General features: G+C 41.3%; 1 protein-coding gene across 9 annotated transcripts in view; it reads left to right on the forward strand.

The window, feature by feature from the left end:
- PHACTR1 (phosphatase and actin regulator 1) overlaps positions 1–13,661 on the forward strand; it is a 491,697-nt gene that overhangs the window by 237,376 nt on the left and 240,660 nt on the right. The window lies entirely within an intron of this gene.

Consider the following 13,661-nt stretch of genomic DNA (forward strand, 5'->3'; position numbering starts at 1 on the left):
AGGCAGATTCTTTACCCTCTGAGCTACCAGGGAAGCCCATGGAAGACACTAGTGTTACATAGAACCTAGAATTTCTAAGGAAATGTGTCTAAAGTTTAGATTAAAAACATAAACAGTTTGGAGCCATATCATCAGGGGCCCTTTAGAGGGCCCATCAGAGCTTTGGCCCTTTAGATAAATGGACAGGCATTTTGGATACTGAAAGAGGCTGGGGTATGAGACAATTTAATACCTAAAAATTTGGTCTAGGTTAGATTGAAATGGCCAAAGGGTGTGGATAGTGGTAATAGGAGGGCAAATGTTAGGAACGTGCCATGTCAGAATAGAATGTAAATTCATAGTTCTAATCTTATAAACATGTCATTGCTCACTTCTAATCTGTCTTCCCAGTGTTCCAAAGAAGTATCTTTCAATATGCTATTCACCCCCATAGAGATATGCAAGCATATTTAGAAACTAATTTTAGCTAATATTCTATAAAGGAAAGGGTATAACCTGGTTAGTGTCTATGAATGACAAGATCAAAAGTAGTGATCATATTGAAAGTTAATATGCAACATTTAGTCTCTTTCCAAAGACCATCAGGAAAAGACACTTACTGAGATTTGGGAAGATTAAAGAGACCAATAGATGTAGGAAAGTGGATTCCAGGGATGTAAACAATTCTGTCGTTGTTCAGTCGTTAAGACGCGTCTGACTTTTTGCAGCCCCACGGATTGCGGCACGCTAAGCGGCCCCGTCCTGCACTGTCTCCCAGAGTTTGCTCAAACTCATGTGCATGGAGTCAGGGATTCCATCCAACCATCTCATCCTCTGTTGCTGCCTTCAGTCTCTCCCACAATCAGGATCTTTTCCAACGAGTCTGTTCTTCACATCAGGTGGCCAAAGATGGGGTTCAAGTAACTGCCAGGTCACTTTGAGCTGAACAACATGATGCCAGTATGTTAGAAACGCATGGAAGATCGAGGTGGGGAAGCAGGATTAGTCTTACTTGTGAGGATGAGACTTAAGGAGAGCTTCACAGGTGAGGTGGTATTTGGACAGTTCTTGAGTCACTCTCATTTGAGAGGACCTAGCAGGACCATCGGAGAAGGCAATGGCACCCCACTCCAGCACTCTTGCCTGGAAAACCCCATGGATAGAGGAGCCTGGTAGGCTGCAGTCCATGGGGTCGCGAAGAGTCAGACACGACTGAGAGACTTCACTTTCACTTTTCACTTTCATGCATTGAAGAAGTAAATGGCAACCCACTCCAGTGTTCTTGCCTGGAGAATCCCAGGGACGGGGGACCCTGGTGGGCTGCCGTCTATAGGGTTGCACAGAGTTGGACACGACTGAAGCGACTTAGCAGCAGCAGCGGCAGCAGGACCATATCTTTCAGAGGGAGTGCTAAATGGGGCTGTTTTGGAGGGGTTGATTTTTCCCTTTTTTATTTAAGACTATTCTTTACAAGGGCTTCCCCAGTGGTTCAGGAGTAAAGAATCTGCCTGCGAGTCAGGAGCTGCAGGAGATGCAGGTTCGATCCCTGGGTTGGGAAGTTCCACTGGCAGATGGCACAGCAACCCATTCCAGTATTCTTACCTGGAGAATCCCATGGACAGAGGAGCCTGGTGGGCTATAGTCCACAGAGTCGCAAAGAGTCGGACATGACTGAAGCAACTTAACATACACATACAAATCCTTTACATATTTTCTATAATAAGAATGTACTGTTTTCACATTCAGAAAAAAAATGATTTGTATATATGATTTTTAAAGAAATGTGGTTTGGAATATTGGATCACAGTCAGTGATCTGTTGTAACTGGGTTAAGGATCCAGACTCCTAAAGATTTGAATTTTATTCTATGGGGAAATAAGAAACGAGAAAGTACTTTTTAAGAAGAGTAAATTATCAAATGAAACCCCATGGACCATAGCCTGCCAGGCTCCTCCATCCATTGGATTTTCCAGGCAAGAATACTAGAGTGGGTTGCCATTTCCTTCTCCAGAGGATCTTCCTGACCCAGGGATTGAACCAGGGTCTCCCGCATTACAGGCAGACTCCTTAACGTCTCAGCCACCAGGGAAGTAAAGTGAAACAAATGGAGAACGTTTCATAACAGTATTTGATTCAACTTCAAAATGTGTTATATCCACGTGTGATATAGATCAGGGAAGAAAAGAGCATTGTGGACCGGAATGTGAATGATGGGCTTTATGGAAAGTCAAGGAATCCGAGCTCATCTTGAAAAGATTCGTAATGTTTAGACAGAGGAAAAAAACAGGGGAGAGGACATTTTAGGCTGAGGCAAAGTGTGAGCAAAAAAGCAAAGTGATGAGGACAAATGCTTCTGTTTGGAAATAATGAGATCTGGGCTACATAGGTGAACTCGTAGCAGATTAAGACAGCTTCTAGTTCCAGAAGGGAGGGTTTGGACTTGATTGGGTAAGCCAAGGGAGATTTTAAAGCAGGAGAAGGATGGGATAAAAATAGTCCTTGAACAAATAAGGCTCATTCGGCAGCAGCGTTCTGGGAGAAGGGGTGGGAGAAGCACAGATAATCTCCACGCGGGTGATGACAGTGGCAGCGGTAGGAATGGAACAGCAGAGATGGCATGTTTTGAAATTAAAAATCAATTGAATGGGTGGAGACTAGAGATTGAAGGCGAGCGGAGGGCTCATGGCGCTGTCACTGGAGCACAGAACACTAGTGTCCTGACAATTGCTAGAAACTGCCAAGGTCCCAGTCACGCGAAGAGGGCAACACCCATCCCCAGCATGTGGGTGTGAACATCCTGGATGTTTTCAGCAATTGTGCTGGATCAGATCAGCCACTCTTTCTCCTGCTGAGGCCCTTTGGTGGCCCAGGGTGGGTTTATAAAAGGGTCACTTAGCCTATGACCATGGGAAAGTGCAAACCTATCTGATAACAGGGCATATCTCCAAGTCTAGCCTTTTTCTTTTTTTGAATATTTGTCTGCACCAGATCTTAGTTGTGGCACCTGGGATCTCATGTCCATGAGACAGTTGTGGAAAACTAACACCAAGATAGGTTTCCCTGGTGGCTCAGTGGTAAAGAATCCACCTGCGAAGCAGGAGACATGGCTCAATCACTGGGTTGGTGAGATCCCCTTGAGAAGGACATGGCACCCCACTCTAGTATTCTTGCATGGAAAACCCCATGGACAGAGGAGCCTGGCAGGCTACAGCCCACAGAGCTGCAAAGACTCAGACACAACTTAGCACTAAACAACCACCACCACCACTACGATACGAAATAATAGCTACAAAGTATTAAGCATCCCTTTAATTCCTTGATCTTACCTCCCCACTATACAGAGTACATTTTCCCTTTTTATATAAGAAGTCTAAAAAGATTTATGAGAGGTTACATGGTTTGGCCAGCATCAGGACAGCAAATGTATAGTGGGGAAAAAGATCTAAGTTGGTCAAGACAAGCATGTTGGAAATTTTGGGGACCAGAGATGCATCAGTTAATAAGTCTATCTTGCTTTCTTTTCCTGTGAAATAAAAGGGCCTACCCATCTCACAGGATTTTTCCAGGATCACAGAGATAATGGATGTGAAAGCAGGATTCAAATTCAAGACGCCATCAGTGTGACTAGTATGGAAAGCTCCTATATACATGTTTGAACTTCCCTCAGCCCACTAAGGAATATCGATCCTCTAGGACAATGTGCTTGTGGCTCAACCTGCTGCTGTAGTAAAGACTTAAAAAGGAAACTCCTGTTTTTAATCACTTAGTATGAATATTTAATATGGCATCACAATGCCTGCCATAGTTTTGTGTCTATACATAATTCGCAATCAGCATATGAGTCACTACGTGAGGTGACTGGCAGGTGGACAAGCCATTCTTTCCTTCATTTTCCAAACATCACTGCTCTTCCAGGCGTCCAGGCCCTGCAGACATAAAGAAACACAATATGTAATTATTCTCCACAGAGTCTCCAAGCCTACAAGGGCAGAGGGAGAGAGAACTGCATATCACAGAGCCAATTGACAGCTGAGGCATGAAGAAGATGCAGTGGGAGCACAGAGGGACGAATGAATCACTATCTACCTGGGCAGGAAAGTCTCAGCTGGGAGGTGACCTCGAGCTTCAGGTCATGCCAGTGTCTGCGAGAACAGCTAGATGGAATATTAGGGCTGTGGGCTGTTTACAGTGATAGAATTCCTGATTCCTGACTCGGGTCCTCCATCCTAGGAGGAGAAGATCCTAGGATATCATCCTAGGATAATTCCCTCAGTCCCCTACCCCATGACCCCTTCTTTGGAGCATTTTTACTGATGTTTTCTAAGACCTCATTAGGTAACTGGGACTGGAGGGGTAACAGCTATCTGAGTGGGGAGCCCTGGACTAGATCAGAATCCATGAGGCCCTGGACTCCTGTTTTTCCTTTTTGGTATATTTTCTAATCCTTGAACTTCATCCCACCATATGCCTGGCATGTGAAGTTGACCAGATGCCCCAAGGAGCGTGGTGGATGGTGGTCCCTGTGACTTGTGCCTTGTTCCAGGAGTGTGGCCTATCTAGCAGATCACCTCCCCTGGCCAGCTATTTCTTTTGTGACTCAGGTGAGACCAGTGCTTACATGCTGATTTGGAGTGACTCCAATAGCTTCGAAGACAAGGACCCTACACGCTCTAGGGATGGCCATGGTTTGCAAGACAGTAGTGTGTGTCTCCACATGACTGTCCCACATGGAAAAATTGTCCACTTACAGAGCTGATCAGTAAGTCAGCGCCCAGTAATTACAACAGCTCTTTCCATTATGAGAAAAATTCTTGCCCAACAGAATACTTTCTGAAGAGGCCAACAATCCAGAAAAGTAATCTTCTGCCATTTCTCTGATCTCATTATGAATATTCTGTTTGGCTCTTTGGTTTATTCTCTGACACAGTCCTGTTTGTACATCTTTTTCTTCCTCTAAAAAACAGAAACAAAAAAACAACTATAACTAAAGAACTCAAACTACTTCATCAGCATTTTGTTGCCATATGGAGCTGGCTGGCCTCAGAGGAATAATCAGAGACTTGGATGACAAGGCATATTATCAAAAGTGGCCAGCACTCTAGGGTGAGCCTGAGAAGGAAATGAATTTAGTTTAATTAGATTAAACTATCATATTGGAGCCAAGGGAAGGGAGTCACAAGAACAATATTTTCTACACACACTTCATTATAAGCTTGCTCAGGATCTCAGATAATAAAAACATCAAGTATTGACACTAACATGATAAACTTTGCAAATTTCACAGCAGAATGCATGGTCTTTCTCATGAATACACATGTTCCTGTGTGTGTGTGTATTACTATCATTAAAGGTCTTTTGACCCTAATTACTATTGCTATTTTTTACCATCCAAAATTTGCTGACAACACATGCACTTTTTTTTTTTTTTTTGCAAACTGATTACTGTTTATTTATTTTTTTTTTTTTTAGATTTTTATTAGTTGGAGGCTAATTACTTTACATCATTACAGTAGTTTTTGTTATACATTGATATGAATTAGCCATGGATTTACATGCATTCCCCATCCCAGTCCCCCCTCCCACCTCCCTCTCCACCCGATCCCTCTGGGTCTTCCCAGTGCACCAGGCCCGAGCACTTGTCTCATGTACCCAACCTGAGCTGGTTATCCGTTTCACCCTAGATAATACACATGTTTCAATGCTGTTCTCCTGAAACATCCCACCCTTGCCTTCTCCCAGAGTCCACAAGTCTGTTCCATACATCTGAGTCTCTTTTTCTGTTTTGCATATAGGGTTATCGTTACCATCTTTCTAAAGTCCATATATATGTGTTAGTATACTGTAATGATCTTTATCTTTCTGGCTTACTTCGCTCTGTATAATGGGCTCCAGTTTCATCCATCTCATTAGAAGTGATTCAAATGAATTCTTTTTAATGGCTGAGTAATATTCCATGGTGTATATGTACCACAGCTTCCTCATCCATTCGTCTGCTGATGGGCATCTGGGTTGCTTCCATGTCCTGGCTATTATAAACAGTGCTGCGATGAACATTGGGGTGCATGTGGCTCTTTCAGATCTGGTTTCCTTGGTGTGTATGCCCAGAAGTGGGATTGCTGGGTCATATGGCAGTTCTATTTCCAGCTTTTTAAGAAATCTCCACACTGTTTTCCATAGTGGCTGTACTAATTTGCATTCCCACCAACAGTGTAAGAGGGTTCCCTTTTCTCCACACCCTCTCCAGCATTTATTGCTTGTAGACTTTTGGGTAGCAGCCATCCTGACTGGCGTATAATGGTACCTCATTGTGGTTTTGATTTGCATTTCTCTGATAATGAGTGATGTTGAGCATCTTTTCATGTGTTTGTTAGCCATCTGTATGTCTTCCTTGGAGAAATGTCTGTTGAGTTCTTTGGCCCATTTTTTGATTGGGTCATTTATTTTTCTGGAGTTGAGCTGGAGGAGTTGCTTGTATATTTTTGAGATTAATCCTTTGTCTGTTGCTTCATTTGCTATTATTTTCTCCCAATCTGAGGGCTGTCTTTTCACCTTGCTTATAGTTTCCTTTGTTGTGCAAAAGCTTTTAAGTTTCATTAGGTCCCATTTGTTTATTTTTGCTTTTATTTCTGAAATTCTGGGATGTGGGTCATAGAGGATCCTGCTGTGATTTATGTCGGAGAGTGTTTTGCCTATGTTCTCCTCTAGGAGTTTGATAGTTTCTGGTCTTACATTTAGATCTTTAATCCATTTTGAGTTTATTTTTGTGTATGGTGTTAGGAAGTGTTCTAGTTTCATTCTTTTACAGGTGGTTGACCAGTTTTCCCAGCACCACTTGTTAAAGAGGTTATCTTTTTTCCATTGTATATCCTTGCCTCCTTTGTCGAAGATAAGGTGACCATAGGTTCGTGGACTTATCTCTGGGCTTTCTATTCTGTTCCATTGATCTATATTTCTGTCTTTGTGCCAGTACCATACTGTCTTGATGACTGTGGCTTTGTAGTAGAGTCTGAAGTCAGGCAGATTGATTCCTCCAGTTCCATTCTTCTTTCTCAGGATTACTTTGGCTATTCGAGGTTTTTTGTATTTCCATACAAATTGTGAAATTATTTGTTCTAGTTCTGTGAAAAATACTGTTGGTAGTTTGATAGGGATTGCATTGAATCTATAGATTACTTTGGGTAGTATAGCCATTTTGACAATATTGATTCTTCCAATCCATGAACATGGTATATTTCTCCATCTATTTGTGTCCTCTTTGATTTCTTTCATCAGTGTTTTATAGTTTTCTATGTATAGGTCTTTTGTTTCTTTAGGTAGATATACTCCTAAGTATTTTATTCTTTTTGTTGCAATGGTGAATGGTATTGTTTCCTTAATTTCTCTTTCTGTTTTCTCATTGTTAGTGTATAGGAATGCAAGAGATTTCTGTGTGTTAATTTTATATCCTGCAACTTGACTGTATTCGTTGATTAGCTCTAGTAATTTTCTGGTAGAGTCTTTAGGGTTTTCTATGTAGAGAACACATGCACTTTTATTTACCATATTTAAAGTGTAAGCTCAAGAAAAAGACATGTTCTAGGTTAATAAAGGACAAGGCTTTTCTTCCCTCTTTCTCCCTCTTCCAATTCCTTGCCCCAACCTCTCAATGATAGACAGGGAAAGTATAATCAGAGTGCCTTCCTCTTGTACTGTAAGCAACTCAAAACTGAAGCATCCTGGTATTTTTAAGAAATTGAAGATCTAGAAAGATGTTAATTAAATTGCCAAAAAGCTTCTTGCCTCATTTCAGTGCACTGCATAACCAGGTAGCCAGAAGATATATATATATATATATATATAGTGCCTGAGTGCTTGGGTTTTAATACAGTTTCAGTTATTTCATTTCAGCAATGTTTCAAACAGTGAGGAAGACAACTAGTTGAAGATCCCATCAGAACAAGCAGGTGCCACATACGTTTCCAAGTGTCTCCAGTCCTCCGGATGCTCAGATCCATCTGTTATCTGTGTGTTGGAAACAGTCTACCTTGTGCTGCAGGAGACAAGTTGTAGGCAATGTTTATGTAGCTATTAAGCTGACCTAAATCACGGTCATTCATTCGTTCATTCACTCATTTGCCCATCTCATATTTACTGAGCTCCTGCTTGCCAAGTGCCAGAACCACGCTGGAACCTAGGAGAGAAGAGCAGAGTGAAGGGACTGGGTAACAAACCGTGGTCCTGGCCTGAAAGATGCTTACTGACCAGCGAGGGAGACAAGATGTAGAGAGTTAACTAGAACTTCTAGCAGCACAGTTGGCCGCCCTGATGGTCCGCTGGGATGCCTGACCTGGCTTTAGCCCTCGATGCTGAGGACTGGAGTCTCAACGCCCAGCTCAGGGACACGAAAAGTGTCCTTGCCTTGCGTGAAGCGATGAGCTGAGACCCTGCTGAAGGGAATGCTCCTCAAGGGTCCAGCCTCACTTAAACTGGGAAATGGGCAAACAAAGACAAGAAAACTCTGCCTGTAAGGGCAGGGAGGTAGTGAGAAACTTAAGTTCTGGGGATGTGCGCAGAGGCAGGAAGGACCCTGGGAGAAATTCAGACGGCAAGCCTGTGCCACTCTTTATGTGGGATTCAAATATATCCTGCTGATAGGATTCAGGAAACCCAGCACCAAAAATGAACATAACTTTTCCCCCCTGGACTGTTGGAATCACTGAAATACTGATAGAAGCAAATGAAAAATCACTCTGCAGGGAATGAAAACCCATTCTGTTGAGCATAAACTCACAAAGACAAGTTCCAAATCACATGAAGAAAGAGACCACAATAGGGAAAATCAGGAGATGCAGCAAAGGCAGAGCTAGAAATAAGAGAAAAATCTAAAGGTTATTATAAAACATAGATGCTTACAATAAGAAAATTAAATAATAGAAGCCATCGTGAAAGAAGAGACCCCTATGAAAAACAAGCAAACAAAAGACAGACTAGAAAAGGAAACAAAACATCTAGAAGTGAATGATCCGTATAGTCATTGACATGAAGTGCTGAGTGAGTGGATTAAGCAGCAGAGTGGACACAGCCAGAGAGGGGGTTAAAAAGCTGAAGGATCCGAGGAAATCACTCAGAAGGAAGCCCAGAGGAATAAGAAAAATGTGATATTGAGAGCGATGGAAAATAACAATGATACCTAACTGTTGTTAAGTCCTTACTGCTTACCAGGCTCAGTTCATATTGCTTCTCTTCCCTGGCGATTCAGCTGGTAAAGAATCTGCCTGCAATGCAGGAGACCTGGGTTCAATCCCTGGGTTGGGAAGATTCCCCTGGAGAAGGGAACGGATATCCATGCCAGTATTCCGGCCTGAAGAATTCCATGGACTGTTCCATGGGGTTGCAAAGACTTGGACATGACTGAGTGACTTTAATCTTTCTATCTCTTTTAATTCATTCAAGCTTCATAATGGCCCTCTGTGGTAGGTACTATTACTAGCTCCGATTTTACAGATGAGAAAACTCATGCAAAGTTAAGAGATGGAAATTGACAGAGAGGAGGGAACCAGGCATCTTCTTCCCAAAGAACTGTTCCAAAGCCCCATTTCTCCATACTCACCTGGGATGAGTATGGGATCCACCTGCACTTCTCTTTTTGGCTTATTGTGAAGCAGTAGCCAGTGCAGTAATGCGTTATTTAACACCACTTCCCATCCTTCTTTGCCTTACTCTTCCCTTTTCTTACTCTTAGAACCCTGGCTTTGTATCTTTGAGATAAACCATTAGCATTTAATTGATGTCTACCATAGTAGGTCATTAATAAAAAATATTATAGTGAATTAAGAGAGTATTATAAGCACACTATTTAAAAACATGGAGGTAAATACCATAAGGGATAATTCTCCCCCAAAATTTCCCTGGTGGTTCAGATGGTAAAGAATCCACCTGTAATGTGGGAGACCTGGGTTTGATCCCTGGGTTGGGAAGATTGCCTGGAGAAGAGAACGGCTACCCACTCCAGTATTTTGGCCTGGTGAATTCCATGGACAGAGGAGTCTGGCAGCCTACAGTCCATGGGGTTGCAAAGAGTAGGACATGACTAAGCGACTTTCACTTTCACTTTCACAAGTTGAAAATTGTTATTTCCAGGGAAATGAGATGACTGCATTTAGCACCATTAAAAATGTAAGCTATTTACATGCATTTCTTGGATAATTATAATTCAATTATACAAGATTGATGTTGAACTAAAGATGTTTTCAGACAGATCCTGAGTGTACTATTCATAGACCTTTGCTAAATGAACTAATCACATATTATACAGAAAGAAAGAAGTTGAACCAAGGAAGAAAGAATGAAATTCAAGAAGCAGATGTGAAATTGACAAGTATGTTTGTAAAAGTGGAACAAAAACAAAAATGCTGGAATGTTTGAATGTGTTTTAAATAAGGGGGATTATAAACAAGGTGAAAGCAAGGCTTTAATAACATAGAAGATGGAGAGGCGTGATCAGATTCAAGCCTTTGGATATTTTTCCAGTTTGTTGTTGTTGTTTAGTTGCTAAGTTCTGTCCTACTTTTTTTGGACTGAGGCCCACCAAGTGTCTCTGTCCAGGGGATTTCCCAGGCAAGAATACTGGAGTGGGTTGCCACTTTCTACTCCAGGAAATCTTCCAGGGATGGAACTCGCATCTCCTGTGTCTCCTGCAATGCAGGCAGATTCTTTACTACTGAGCCATCTGGATGTATTGGCCTGATAGATATAATAGCCTGATAGGTAAAACCAGAATATATTAAATATTTAATGGTTACTCTAAAGAAAATAGAAATAAAGCACACAACTTCCAAACCAAAGAAAGGGAGAAGAAGAATAAAGAAAAATCTATCAATCAGAGACCAAGAAGTACAAAGACAAGTAGAAAGCCCAAATAATATGAATTTTAAAGAGAACACTGGTGACAGTTGTATAACCTCATCATAGGAAAGAATTTCTTTAAAACTCCTAAAACAGAAAAAAACATAAACAACTGATCAAAATGGACAAAAATATGAGCAAGCAATTTGTAGAAGAAGAAATCTGAATACATAGCAGGTAATCAGGATATAGTGATTAAATCACAACCAGCATGCTGAAAAACAAATTAAAAGGTCAGTAATACCAAGTGACAATGATGTAGAAATGGAAGCTCTCATATACTGTTGGTGAGATGGTAATTGGTACAATCATCTTGAGAGTTACCTGTTAATATCTAGTTGTGCTAAGGATGTGCATATCCTATGACACAGCTATTCCAGTTGTAGTTATATTTCTTAGAGAAACTTGCACAAGAGCACAAAAGAGAACTTTATCAGGATGCCCACTGGAAAATTGTTTGTAATTGCCAAAAGCTTAGATACCAGCTACATAATCTTTCATGAGGGATTCATAAATAAACTATAATCTTAACATTGGAATACCAGCAGGAAATATGAATGGACAAGATGTACATGAATACACATGCAACGATCCTAAAACATAATGTTGAGTTAAATATAGAATATTACAAAGTGATTCTTAAAATGAGATGACCCCTTAATGGACCCTGGAAACCCATAAATCAGTGTTGCAAAATACTTGCAACTGTATGGTAAAAGTATAAAAAATAGGTGGGATACACAAACATCAATTTCAGGATAGAAATTGCCTCTGGGAAAGAGGAGTGGGGAGGAAGATTGATGACTTTGCAATATCTCTAATTGTTATCCCTTTATATTCTTTTTAAAGCACTAAGGCACCTAGGAGAGAATGTTAACATTTTGAAACCTGAATGATGCACACGTGGACAGTGTAGTATCCACTATCTTTTTCTGTACGTTTGAAATACATTATGAGTAAGAACTTATATTTATAGGATGTTACAGGGAGAATTCAATCAGCAGTAGGTTCCGAGGAAGCACTGAGTGATGAGCAGGTAGTTCTGTCTGGCAGAGGGCTGAGCGCTGCTAGTGCTGTGATGCTGAGAATGAGAAAGAGGCTCCTGGGAAGGGGAGGGCAAGGTCCAGGAGCAGAAGGAGACAGCATGGTACTGTGGGAACTGTGAGTGCCCTGGAATAACTGACCACGAAGTGGCAGGAGATACACAAGGTGATAGGAGATGTGGCTACAGATCAGACCTGTCTTAGCTGTCAGCTGAGATTTGATATCTTAGAAAGCTTAAATGTTCACTGAAAGCTCTTACTTCTATATCAAGAACACAATCGGTTCTTTATGTTTCTTTCCTCCTCAAAACACTCTTCTGGTTGTTGCAATTTAACATCTATTAGAGTAAGAGAACAGCATTTTTGGAATGACCTTAGCAATCATCTACTAGTCCAATCCTTTCATTTTATCCACCAAAGAATGTATTGATCTCTTGGAAGACAAACCACTCTGAAAGTTTTCATCTTTGCAACCCAAGTTGACTCAGTTGGCTTTTTGGAAGAACTGATTCCTAGGGCAGATTTAGGAAAGAACCTGGGGAAAGGCTGTGTCTAGAGAAGTTGTTCATTGGTAGAAGATTTCATGAAAGTAATATTGTGATATATGTAGATGCGTGCTTAATGCTGTTATTCAGTTGCTAAGTCATGTCCGACTCTTTGTGACCCCATAGACTGCAGCATACCAGGCTTCCCACTCCTTCACTATGTCCCAGGGTTTGCTCAAACTCATATCCATTGAGTTGGTGATGCTATCTAACCATCTCATCCTCTGTCACCCCCTTTTCCTGCCCTCAGTCTTTCCCAGCATCAGGGTGCTTTCCAATGAGTCAGCTCCTTGCATCAGGTGGCCAAGGTATTGGAGCTTCAACATCAGTCCTTCCAATGAATATTCAGGGTTGATTTCCTTTAGGATTGGCTGGTTTGATCTCCTTGCTGTCCAAGGGACTCTCAAGAGTCTTCTCCAGCACCACCATTCAAATGCATCAATTTTTCAGCCTTCAGCTTTCTTTATGGTCCAACTCTCTCATCCATACATGACTACTGGAAAAACCATAGCTTTGACAATACAGACCTTTGTCTGCAAAGTGATGTCTCTGCTTTTTAATATACTGTCTAGGATGCATGCTTAATAAATTATTTTGATAGGTTCTTAATTATGAAAATTAATAAAAGAAGTCTCTTTAATTCATTTGCTAAAGAATGAGGTGGGAAACCATCTCATTCTACTCCCAACTTTGGGGATTTTTTTTTATCATAGATGAGAGAATTAAGACAAAAAATGTAAGCCTTGGTCACTCTATGTGGACTATGAAGATCACATAGAGGATTCCAGTTCAGGTCACTGGGAGGAACAGGGGACCTGGGAAGGAGCCGCAGTTTGCATGAGTTGGCAACAAGAATGGTTTGAGTTCAGGCTATTGAATTTCAGAATATGACTGTACACTCCAATGCTTCATACCCCTTCCCCAGCACTACAGCTTACAATAGCTCAGATAAACATCATCAGGTCTTTCTCAAGGATTCTCTGTAATGTTCTGAAATATGATTTCTGCCATAAAAGGACAATCTCTTCCGTTTCTTAATTCAGACTCCATCTCTCAAGAAAAATTTGGCAGTCTAGTGAAATCCATTAAATAGGAAGTCCTCGCTTTAGGGAAGTGCACCCTTGTTTCTGGTCTTCTCTCGTCTCACTTCGGTCTGAAATCTTTGTTTTCTAATCCTTCATGTCATGCTTGAGCCATAGGTAAACCAGAA

Source organism: Odocoileus virginianus, chromosome 27 (genome assembly GCF_023699985.2).
Source record: "Odocoileus virginianus isolate 20LAN1187 ecotype Illinois chromosome 27, Ovbor_1.2, whole genome shotgun sequence".
NCBI lineage: Eukaryota > Metazoa > Chordata > Mammalia > Artiodactyla > Cervidae > Odocoileus > Odocoileus virginianus.